Consider the following 14,052-nt stretch of genomic DNA (forward strand, 5'->3'; position numbering starts at 1 on the left):
CAAATTTTTTAAGCAAGAAGTCAAACTTTTCAAAGAAGGGTGCAACCGAGAGTGTCGGAAGTGTCAAGAAGAGTGCGCCGGGAGAGTTTCGTTATACTTGCCATAATTGTGGGCGAAAGGGACATATGGCCCGTGATTGCACCAATCCCTCTACTACACCCAAGTTTACTTGTTTCAATTGCGGTAAAGAAGGGCACAAACGGCCCGAGTGTCCCGAGTTGCGTAATGATAATGCTAAGCGGATAGAGAAGGCGGCGGGTACGGCTAGGGGTCGTAACTACTTGATGTCTAATGAAGAAGCTAAACAATCCAATGAAGTCGTTTCAGGTACTTTCATGGTTAATTCTAATTCGGCTCGGATACTTTTTGATAGTGGTGCTAATTTGTCTTTCGTATCTCCAAGATTTGTGCCTAAGTTAAATAAACCGCTAGTAAAGTTGAGTCGTCCGGTAGAAGTTGAAATAGCGGATGGCAAGACGGCGCTAGTGGTTGATGTGTGTAAAAATTGCAATGTTGTGTTTGGCGCCGAAAGTTTCGAAATTGATCTTATTCCGATAACTTTGGGTGATTTTGATGTTGTCGTTGGTATGGATTGGCTCGATCGTTATAGAGCCGATATTGCATGCCACGACAAGTTTATTCGTGTAAAGACACCAAGTGGGGGAGAGATGATTATTCATGGTGACAAACGAAGGAGATCGGTGCCGATATGCACTTTTGCTCGGGCACGACGTCACGTTGTTACCGGTGGTATGGCTTTCCTTGCTCATGTTGTCGACACTCGTAATGAGCCACCACCAATTCGTGAAATTCCGGTAGTTAATGAGTTTGAAGATGTCTTTCCGGATGAGTTACCGGGTGTCCCGGCGGAAAGACAAGTCGAATTTCGCATCGAGTTGGTTCCGGGGGCTACCCCCATTGCTAAAACTCCTTATCGTTTAGCACCAACGGAGATGCAAGAGTTATTGAATCAAATTCAAGAATTACTCGAGAAGGGTTTTATCCGACCGAGAGCTTCGCCATGGGGCGCTCCGGTCTTATTTGTGAAGAAGAAAGACGGTAGTATGCGTATGTGCATCGATTACCGTGAGTTGAATAAAGTGACGATCAAGAATCGTTATCCGTTACCTAGGATCGACGATTTGTTTGATCAACTTCAAGGCGCAACGTATTTCTCTAAGATCGACTTACGGTCCGGCTATCACCAAATGCGGGTCCGTGAGGAAGATATTGAGAAAACGGCTTTCCGAACGCGTTACGGGCATTATGAATTTGTAGTTATGCCCTTCGGTCTTACGAATGCACCGGCGGCATTCATGGATCTTATGAACCGGGTGTGCCAACCTATGTTGGACAAGTCGGTTATTGTATTCATTGACGACATACTAGTCTACTCGAAAAGTATGCACGAACATGAACGTCACTTGCGTGAAGTTTTGAAGACGCTAAGAAAAGAGAAGTTGTATGCAAAGTTCTCTAAATGTGAATTTTGGCTAAGGGAGGTTCAATTCCTTGGTCACATTGTGAACGAAAGCGGTATCCAAGTGGATCCGGGGAAGATTGAGACGGTGAAGAGTTGGGGACGACCGACTACGCCCACGGAGATCCGAAGTTTTCTCGGATTGGCCGGTTATTATCGTCGGTTTATCCAAGACTTTTCTAAGATTGCTTCTCCATTAACAAAGTTGACGAGGAAGAGTGCTAAGTTCAATTGGGAAAACGAGCAAGAAATTGCTTTTCAATTATTGAAAGAGAAGTTGTGTCAAGCTCCGGTGTTAGTGTTACCGGAAGGCGTCGAAGACATGGTGGTTTATTGTGATGCTTCCTTAAATGGGCTCGGGTGCGTTCGTATGCAAAGGGGTAAAGTCATTGCTTATGCCTCTCGACAATTAAAGGAACACGAAACGAGGTACCCGACTCATGATCTTGAAATGGCGGCGGTTGTGCATGCGTTGAAAATTTGGCGCCACTACTTATATGGTGTCAAGTGTACGATATATTCGGATCATAAGAATTTGAAACACCTTTTTACTCAAAGGGATTTGAATTATCGTCAACGTAGATGGATGGATGTGGTGAAAGATTATGATTGTGAGATACTTTACCATCCGGGTAAGGCGAATGTGGTCGCGGATACGTTAAGTCGGAAGACTCAACATCCGGCGATACGTGTAGCATCGTTACGTTTGATTATCACTAATGACTTTCTTGAAAAGATGGGTGAAGACCAAATAGAGGCTTATGTTCACGATAAGCACGCGGAACGAATTGTGGGCCAATCGGAGTTTATTACTATGGGCCCGCGGGGTTTATTGTCGTTTCAAGGAAGGGTGTGGGTGCCTAAGACGGGTGATTACCGACGGGTGCTACTCGATGAAGCGCATAAGTCGAAATATTCCATTCATCCGGGCGCGACGAAAATGTATCATGACTTGAAGAAAGATTATTGGTGGCCGGGCATGAAACGCGATGTTGTAAAATACGTTGAACGATGTGTTACTTGTTTGCAAGTTAAAGCCGAACATCAAAAGCCGTATGGTAAGTTGCAACCGTTAGAGATCCCGAAATGGAAATGGGAGCACATTACCATGGACTTCATCACTAAATTACCTAAGACGGCGAGAACTCAATACGATTCGATTTGGGTTATAGTGGATCGGTTGACGAAAAGTGCTTTGTTTCTTCCCATTAAAGAAGCAATATCGTCGGAGGCCTTGGCTAAGTTGTTTATCAAGGAAGTGGTCTCGCGACATGGCGTTCCTATATCTATTATTTCGGATCGAGATACCCGTTTTACATCTCGGTTTTGGGAGAAGTTTCATGAGGACATGGGTACGCAATTAAAGTTGAGCACGGCGTATCATCCTCAAACGGACGGTCAAACCGAACGTACGAACCAAACTTTGGAAGATATGTTACGGGCGTGCATTATTCACTTCGGTGGTAGTTGGGACGAGCATTTACCCTTGGTGGAATTCTCGTACAATAATAGTTTTCATACTAGTATCGGGATGCCACCTTACGAGATGCTTTATGGCCGAAGGTGTCGAACTCCCATTTGTTGGGGAGAAGTGGGTCAAAGAGAAATCGGAAGTACCGATTTGGTTTTAGAGACGAATAACAAGATTGATATTATTCGGGAGCATTTGAAGAAGGCTCAAGATAGGCAAAAGTCGTATGCCGATAAACGTAGACGAACGATCGAATTCCAAGAGGGCGACATGGTTATGCTTAAGGTCTCGCCATGGAAGGGTATTATTCGATTTCGAAAACGGGGAAAGTTAGGTCCTCGGTTTATTGGACCGTTTAAAGTTTTAGCTCGTGTTGGTGAAGTTGCATATCGATTGGAATTGCCCGAAGAGCTTGCGAGGATCCATAACACGTTTCATGTTTCCCACCTCCGTAGGTGTCTTGCGGATGATTCTTCATGGATGCCTCTAGAAGAAATTGAGCTAAACAATAAGTTGGAATATGTGGAAGAGCCGATAGCTATACTTGATGAAAAGGTCAAACGGTTGAGACATAAAGAGGTTAGGACCTATAAGGTTCAATGGCGGCGGAATAAAGGTTCCGAGTTTACATGGGAACCCGAAGAGTTCGTGTTGGTTTACCTTCCCGCTTGTCATGCGGCATGGATTTCGAGGACGCAATCCGAATAAGTGGGGGAGAGTTGTAAGACCCGTGTAATTATTGTACATAATGTTTGTATGTGTAATTATATGACTAGAGTTGTGGAGTTCATGTTTCATACATTTAAAAAGGGGAAAATCATTGCTGAACTGGGGTCTGCGCGCCGCGCAGATGAGGCGCGCGCCGCGCAACTCGGCTGCCAGCTATTCTTTGTTTTTATTTAAATTTAAACGTGGGTATTTTGGTAAATTCACATCAAGGCCGAGTTTAATGCTTGGTTCAGTAGTTTGGGAGCTCATTTACTCCCTTGTTCACCAACCTTATCACCTCCCAATTTATTTTAGTGAGAGAGTGAATTTTAGAGAGGGAAAGCTCACTTTGAAGAGGAAGAAGAGGGTTTCTTGCTAAAGTCCAAGTTCTAAAGTTGTTCATCTCGTCATTTGCTACATTTTGATAGTTGTGGTATGCCTTAACTTTCAATTCTTGTTTTGATTTCGTGTATGGGTTAGGGTTTGTGTGAAGATGAACATTAAGACCCATTTTTGGGTAAATTGGGTGTTCTTGGGTAAATTGGGTCATGTAGGCTCAATAATGGGTTAGCTAGGGTTTTAAAAGTATTAATTGTTGTCATGAAACCCTAATTGGCTAATAATTTGTTAGAACACCTTAAGGAAGAGTAAATGGGTGTGATTTGGGTATAAATGACCCAAAATGGGTGTATTGACTTTTATTGAGTCAAATGGGTCAAAATTGGACCAAGGTTGGTAAATGGTTGTGTTTTGTGATAAAACCTAGTGATCTAATGTGTAGGAAGGCCTTGAGTGACAAGCGTTAGGGTTTTTGTTGAAAATGACCCAATTTAGGGTTAAGTGTCCAAATGGGTCAAGATGACCTAGGATGGTGTGGGTTGTAAGATTAGACCAAGTTGATTGATTATATGCTTGTGAAAATAGGTACGTTACCTCGGAACTCAAGCTTGGTTTAATAATCACCGAAGGCATAAGGTGAGTGGAATGATTATGCGTATGTGTATATAATGTATTTATTTGTGTCGTATGAATGTGGCATTGTCGCGTTGCTTAAGACACCACATTGTAAAGAAGTGGATGTCGCGTTGTTTAAGACACCACATGGTAAAGAAGTGGATGTCGCGTTGTTTAAGACACCACAATGTATTGGAGTGGATGTCGCGTTGTTTAAGACACCACCCATCGTAATGAATGGCATGTGGAATCGTCGCGTTGTTTAAGACGCCACATTGGAAAGGGTGAGTGAGTCGCGTTGTTTAAGACATCACCCGGGGGATTAGTGACTACGCGTTGATTAAGTAGCACTAACGGATGTTATGAACTCCAACGGTCTTGTATGTACCGTTTCCCTTGTTCGAATTGGTTAACCAAGGTTGCGTGAGTTATGTATTGAAAGTATTTATTTATGAATCGTATGCTTTTGTATTATTAGCTACTTGTGGATTTGCGGTTTATGGTATATGCATAATATTGTTGCATGATTGTCGAATTGTTAAACCGAGTATGATGTTGTGTAAGTGATGCAAGTAAGTAGATTATATATGTGAATGTATAATTATTGTGCTCACTAAGCTTTGCTTACCCTCTCGTTGTTTACCTTTTTATAGGTTCGTGTGTGGATAAGGGTAAGGGCATTACCTTGGATTGAGTTTCCCGCTTTGATGATTAGGAAGCGCTTTTGGTTATGGCTTGGAGTTTGACCGAGACTTGGGTAGTTTAACCCCAAACACCATGCTCGTTGTGTCGTTTGGCAATTAAACTTTTTGTGGTCGAAACTCTCATTTGTATTAAACTTGTATTTTTACACTTAATGGCATTTTGGGCACGTGTGGGCCTCACTTTGTAAAACTCGTTCATACCTTAGTTATGTGCTAGTTTTACATATATTAACGTACGGTTAAAAGCGTTTCGGTCAAATGTGTCGGGAAGCACCTCATCTTTTTCGCATTAAAGTGCACCGGGGACAGCCAGCTTTTGCGCGGCGCGCAAGGGCATTTGCACGGCGCGCAGTTGGTCAGTCAGCAAATTTTTTTTTTTGCCACGAATTTACAATGGTTTTTTGTCGTGTATTGGGTTGGGATGTTACATCTTATATATGCATCTTGTTAATGTCGGTTACCAGGTGTTCACCATATGAATGATTTTTATCTCTATGTATGGGATGTGTATTGAAATTTGAAATCTTGTGGTCTATTATTATGATTTGATATATATAGGTTAAACCTATAATTCACTAACATTTTTGTTGACGTTTTAAGCATGTTTATTCTCAGGTGATTATTAAGAGCTTCCGCTGTCGCATACTTAACTAAGGACGAGATTTGGAGTCCATGCTTGTATGATATTGTGTAAAAACTGCATTCAAGAAACTTATTTTGTTGTAACATATTTGTATTGTAAACCATTATGTAATAGTCGTGTGTAAACAGGATATTTTAGATTATCATTATTTGATAATCTACGTAAAGCTTTTTAAACCTTTATTGATGAAATAAAGGTTATGGTTTGTTTTAAAATGAATGCAGTCTTTGAAAAACGTCTCATATAGAGGTCAAAACCTCGCAACGAAATCAATTAATATGGAACGTTTTTAATCAATAAGAACGGGACATTTCAATAATCATGCGTTAGATTGGGGAGTAAAAAGGTAAAAATTTCACCCTAAAACTCTTTAATTTGAAATTTATAGTGATTATGAACAATTTTTACCTAAATTGATTTTGATGATTTCTAGCTTAATTAGAGTTAAATTTTTAGTATATTATGCTTGTATAACTTAGATTGATACTATTTGACATGATTTGAAGCCTTAAACTTCAAAATCTTTAGAAATCTAGGGTTTTTGTTCTTTAGAAATTTGGGACTTTTTGATATAAACAGGTTATGGCCGATTTTTATTATGAATTATTGCTAAATTAAGTAGTGTAACATGTTTAGGTTGCTAAATGATCCAAACTTTGATCCTAAACATGATTTTTGAACATCAAAGTGGACTTTTTAAGTCTAAAATTCATGAACTTGATTATTTTGATATAATTGTCATTTGAAACTTGTTTAATTGCTAGTAATGGTTATTTTAACATGTTATTTGAGTTGAATGCTTATGAACTTTGTATACATTTTCATATATGCTTATTTGAAAAATTGTAGAATTGATAAAAATATGAAAATGAGTATAAGTTTAATATGGATTAAACATGTTGTTGTAATTGTTTTAAGTTGTTATTCTGATAACACTAATGCATATTTGGATGTACAAATTTTGTGTTTAATGTGTTTTGCAGAGAAATACAGATACTGACGGTGTATCATCGTCTAGACAACCTGAACAAGAACCACAGCCAGAGATGACACCTGAGCCACAATAAGAGCAACAACATCATAATTAACATCTACCATATTATGAACCGAATCTACAATTTTTTACTGCTTACGTACAATTTTCGCCTCATCAATTAATAATAAACTCAAGAGTTCATGAACAGGAGTTACATCCCAATCTAAGATTTAAGCGAAGCTGGAGAGATTACCCAACGTTCCATGTGACGACCCAGAAATTTTCGACCAAATTTAAATTCAATCTTTATATAGTTTCAACACGATAAGCAAAGTCTGTTAGGCTGAGTTTCAAAAATTTTGAACTGTTTCATATATTCATTTGACCTTCGACCAGTTTCGACGATTCACGAATAATTACTTGTAAATAGATACGTATATACTTAAACATATATAATTTGAAATATATTATAATTAACTATGTAAAATAAAACAATATATAATAATTATTATTTAAAACATATCTATATCTATAAATAAGGTATATTGAATATATAAATATAGTTACGAATTTATTTAGTAAACGATAGAACCACTCATTTATCATTCGATGGTTATTTAAATAAGTTAAGTTCAAATTTAGGTGAATTTAAAATAAACGGTGATCCGAAAATGAGTTTTACAAATTATAGGCTTATTAAAAATATATTTAGAAACTATTTGTTGAATTTTAAAACTTTTTATATTTTACTTAGGGTTGGGAGTGAATAATTAATGTAATTTTTATTTAATAGTTAATGACTGAATTTTATACCATAATGACCAAAATAAATAAATATAGTTAAATTAAAAATATGGGATTTTTCCAGATACTTTTATCCGCCACTGATTAACAACGAAATACGAATCATCACCCGTGCAAGACTGTCGGCAGTATATTTACAATCTAATGTCACGAGAATATATTTGATTACTGTGCCTTTTTGTTTCTTCCACCAACTTCACATCTAATATCTCTTTATATATGTGTGCATATGAATAGAGTTATATGATAGGGAACCATTCAACCATCTAAAATCCATTCCATTTAACTAGCATCAAACAGACCAAGCTTGTTTACTACTGCTATGTGTTTCTTTTTTGTTTCAAACACAATATCGAACCAAGCATCAACTTACTATCAACCGCCACTATCGAAAGCCACAAGCATCTTTTGATCACCTACCTCTTCACAACATCATACGGCCACCATTATAACCCGTCATCCAGAACATAGCACCCTCCTCATTTTACACCATGAACTACACCTTAAACAGCCGCCTTATTCCCTCTCTCCCTCTCATTTTTAAACGTGACCGTCCACCACCTACAACTACCAGAAACCATCGTGATCATGACTATCACAATCACCTCAGCTACCGGCAATCCTCACTTTAATTACGTTAGCTGTTGTTGAAGTTCACAAAACCATCGGTCACTATTCAAACACACACTCTTGTAAAACCTGCAACTAACCTTTGATTACACCATCACTAAATTATTATTCACTGCCTTCACCACTGTAAAAGCATCAATCAAACTCTATCGTAAACCATCTTCCTTTCATTTATTTTTTTCCTTTCTTTTCTTTTCTTCTTTTGTTTCTTCCTTTCGTTTCCCACTGCTATTGTATCTATTCAAACACAAACTCATAAAATGAAACCCATTTGCTACTCCATTGAATTTTTTGGTTTCTTTTGTTGTTGTTGTTTTAATTAACCGAGGTCTGCAAGATCATTGCTGTTGATCTTGTCGTCTGTATCTGCTTCCCTTAATTATTTAGCGAGTGATAATCAAAGGCAGATGCTACAGCTTCTCCGTTTATGTTGTTATTGAACCGAAAACAAAACCCATCCAATTGCTACTGTGCAGCTCCTGTGATTGTTTCTATTTTAAACCGTCAAACAAACCCTCTTAGAACCACCATATTTTTCTTCCTGATCACTGCTGCAACTACTATGTTTGCTTATGGTTGCTGTTACAGCTTCTGCTATATTTTTTTTTTCTTCTGTTTCATCTGACTCGAACAAAATCCAAGAATACCACCATAGACTGCTGGCGTGTTTTCGTTTTCTTTTTCTTATTCTTATGGCCGACAGCAACAACGCACTTGGAAATAGTTGTTACTCATTATTTTTTTTGGTTGTGGTAGGGCCAAAACTAATAAACCACTTGCAAGATCAACTCATGTTTTTCGTTGATATTTACAAACCGTAAACTGTTTTCATTTGGCTACTTGGGCTTAGCTAATTTTTTTGTTTTCTAAATTGAGACTTATATTGGTTTAGCTATTTGGGCTGAGGGCCAATTTATTTTATGTTGGGCCGAAATCATTCTTGTTCTATTTGGGCAGAAGAGATAATGAGAATGATGATGGAGATCGAATGATGATAGACTTGATGATATGATGTTGTGAACATGATAAATGCATGATGATGATGATGGTATATCTTTTTATTATATCTTTTTATCATTATTATTATTATTATTATTATTATTATTATTATTATTATTATTATTATTATTATTATTATTATTATTATTATTATTATTATAATTATAATTATTATTATTATTATTATTATTATTATTATAAAAATAATACATTTTATTATTATTATCATTAATATTATTATTAATATCACTTTTATAATTATTATTATTATCATTATTATTATTATTACTATTATTAACATTAATATATTTATTAACAAACATTGTTATTGAGTATTATAAGTGTTAAGAATTTTTATCAAAATTAGTATTTTTATTATAGAAATATTACAACCTTTTTATCTTATTATTATTACTATCGTTATTAAAATTTTATATGTTTTAGTATTATTATCATTTTTTATTGTCAATATTAACATTATTATTAGTATTATCATTATAAGTATCATTATTATTAATACTATTCCTATTATTAATATTATAACAAATAAATATTAATTATATAAAAATATATTTAATACATATAACATAACTATATTAATATTTTTAAAAGTATATATAAATCCAATATACTTAATTAATTAATAAAACCTATAAATTATTAAATATAACCATATATATCACTAATAATAATATATAAATTTTTTTGAATACAATTATATGTTTTAATATATATATATGAATAATATAGGTTCGTGAATCCGAGGACAACCCTGCATTGTTCAGTTGTTCAATAAAGTCATATGTATTTTTACTACAAAATACAGTATGATGAGTTCATTTGCTCCCTTTTACTCTTTACATTTTTGGGACTGAGAATACATGCGATGTTTTTACAACTTCTTTATTAAATACTTTTGAAATATATTTTTGAACTGCGAATACATGAAATGCTTTTATAAATGTTTGATGAGATAGACACAAGCAAAACATTCCTCGAATGAATTATTATGCAGACAGAAGTTCTGTGGATTATTATTGAATTAGTTGGACGTGATAATTGCCACTAATTGTTGTGAATATTTCCCCTGATTATTATTGCTTGGTAACCTAAGAATTAGAAACGGGTATGGCCCTAATTCACGCGAATCCTAAAGGTAGCTACCGAATTTAACACCCCCACCCAGAATGTTCACTAGATGGAAGAGCTAGTGGGCGTGGTGTTTAGTACTTCGAGGTTTATATATTATACAGACGAGATGTTCTGTTTTGGGGATATTATTTATGCGCATTATATGTTAAGGTCGGTTACCAAGCCAAGCAATGAATGAAAAGTTAATGTTATGTATCGAGAGAATAATTTTATACACAGGTTATGTGTATGATATTTTTGTACACGAGATATGTGTACGGTTACTAAGGTTTATAAAAATGGTTTCGTACACGAGATAGGTGTACTGTATTTGAATCTTGTGGTCTATCAAAATGATGAATTTTATTATTTACGATAAACTTATGAACTCACCAACCTTTTGGTTGACACTTGAAAGCATGTTTATTCTCAGGTATGAAAGAAATCTTCCGCTGTGCATTTGCTCATTTAGAGATATTACTTGGAGTCATTCATGACATATTTCAAAAGACGTTGCATTCGAGTCATTGAGTTCATCAAGATTATTATTAAGTCAATTATAGTTGGATATATTATGAAATGGTATGCATGCCATCAACTTTCGATGTAATGAAAGATTGACTTTTAAAAAAATGAATGCAATGTTTGTAAAATGTATCATATAGAGGTCAAGTACCTCGCGATGTAACCAAATGTAATGTATTCGTCCAGATGGATTAGGACGGGTTGTTATAGGTGGTATCAGAGCGGTGGTCTTAGCGAACCAGGTCTTGCATTAGTGTGTCTAACTGATAGTTGTTTAGATGCATTAGTGAGTCTGGATTTCGACCGTGTTTGCATGTCAAAAGTTTTGCTTATCATTTCTAGTCAGAAATCATCTACTTACTATCCTTAGAAAATTACCTGCTTATCATTCTTAGCCTAGACACATCTTACTGCATTGATTGTATGAATAGTGTATAGACAAAATTCATATCTTAGCGTATCTGTTATTGTTACCTTTGTTTGACAGCTTCCGTAGATTCCTACGTAACTTATGGGATTTTAGTATTATATATGCATATGTAAATCATGTATTGCAGGGTACTAATCTACATCCTATAATATATTTCATATCGAAAATCTTTCATCTGATCGTACGAGATGGATCCCTCCACCAGTTCGAATTCCTCGGATTTCTGACAGTTATTCCGATATGAATTTCCAATCGAACTCCGAAAGTAGTGTAACCGGAATGGATCAACCAATCAGCCATCATTAATTCTGAACGAATTGGGGCTGAGTTCTGAAAGGACCCGTCCTAATCCATCCGAACGAAGTCCGTATCGATTATAAACGATTCACAATAGTTGATTACATCGCGAGGTACTTGACCTCTATGTTACATTTTACAAACATTGCATTCGTTTTTGAAAAGACAATATTTCATTACATCGAAAGTTGACGGCATGCATACCATTTCATAGTATATCTAACTATAATTGACTTAATATTAATCTTGATGAACTCAATGATTTGAATGCAACGTCTTTTGAAATATGTCATGAATGGGTCCAAGTAATATCCCTAAAATGAGCAAATGCACAGTGGAAGATTTCTTTCGTACCTGAGAATAAACATGCTTTAAAGTGTCAACCAAAAGGTTGGTGAGTTCATTAGTTTAACATGAATAATCATTTCATAATTTTAATAGACCACAAGATTTCATATTTCCATTTCTCATAAACATACGTCCCATGCATAGAGACAAAAATATCATTCATATGGATTGAACACCTGGTAACTGACATTCACAAGATGCATATAAGAATATCCCCATCATTCCGGGATCCTCTTTCGGACATGATATAAATTTCGAAGTACTAAAGCATCCGGTACTTTGGATGGGGCTTGTTGGGCCCGATAGATCTATCTTTAGGATTCGCGTCAATTAGGGTGTCTGTTCCCTAATTCTTAGATTACCAGATTAAAAGGGGCATATTCGATTTCGAACATTCAACCATAGAATGTAGTTTCGATTACTTGTGTCTATTTCGTAAAACAGTTGTAAAAGCAGCGCATGAATTCTCAGTCCCAAAAATATATATTGTAAAAGCATTTAAAAAGGGAGCAAATGAAACTCACACATATAAATATTGTAAAACAGTTAATAAAGCATTTGCATGTATTCGCAGTTCAAAATGTATTTCAAAAGCATTTAATAAAACAGTTGTAAAAATAGCGCATGTATTCTCAGTCCCAAAAATGTAAAGAGTAAAAGGGAGCAAATGAAACTCACCATACTGTATTTTGTAGTAAAAATACATATGACATCATTTAACAAGTGTAGGGTTGACCTCGGATTCACGAACCTAAATCATTCATATATATATTAAAGCACATAATTGCAATTGAACAATTTATATATATATATATATATATATATATATATATATATATATATATATATATATATATATATATATATATATATATATATATATATATATATATATATATATATATATATATATATATATATATATATATATATATATATATATATATATATATATATATAAGTTTATTAGTTATATCATTTTTTTATATTAAAATAGTAAATTTGATATACTTATGATATAGGTAATAAATATATATATTTTTATATAAATATCTTTTGTTTGTAAAAATAATAATTATAATAATACTAAAATAATTTGTAGTAATAAAAAATACTAAAATAATAATAATACTAATGATAATAATATTAATAATGTTAAAAATAATTATAAAAGTAATGTTAATACTAATAACTATAATAATACTGATAGTTTTTAATGATAATACTAATAATAACACTAATAATACTAATATTAATTATATTAGTGATAATAATAATAATAATGTTATTAATATTAGTAATAATGATAATCCATATAACAATAACTAATAATAATAATAATAATAATAATAATAATAATAATAATAATAATAATAATAATAATAATAATAATAATAATAGTAGTAGTAGTAGTAGTAATACTACCTTAAAGTAATAATCCTCAAAAAATTATGCCTCCGCCGGGGCTCGAACCTGCGACTTCTCGATTAAACCAAAATGCCACTAAACCACACCACTGCCTTTTCCTTTCTGTTTTAATACTCGACCTCTTATTTATATAACCCGTTTTATTTATCAGTTTCTTTTTCTTAATAACTAATCCTTTTTCGAAATTACCATTATCATCTCAAGTTTCTATAATCCCGAATGTTATCAGGATTTTTGCTATCACGATCACATCACAAAAATACGTACATGGCCCAACCATATGAGACGGCCCAATTGTGCAACTCAATTCACGGCCCAATAATGAAATCAAAAGCCCAAAGTGAGTTTGGTTCTTTCATTTCTACAACAGATCATACAGATAAATAAATATGTACATATTTAGGTGAATAACTTTCATTTTATTATCACCCACTGGTCGGCCAATAACTCCAACCGTCCCACATGTATTAATAAAATAAAAAAAACGCTACATAGATTATACCCATTTATCCAAGTTGACCACC

The sequence above is a fragment of the Rutidosis leptorrhynchoides genome, chromosome 7 (genome assembly GCF_046630445.1).
Source record: "Rutidosis leptorrhynchoides isolate AG116_Rl617_1_P2 chromosome 7, CSIRO_AGI_Rlap_v1, whole genome shotgun sequence".
NCBI classification, from domain to species: domain Eukaryota; kingdom Viridiplantae; phylum Streptophyta; class Magnoliopsida; order Asterales; family Asteraceae; genus Rutidosis; species Rutidosis leptorrhynchoides.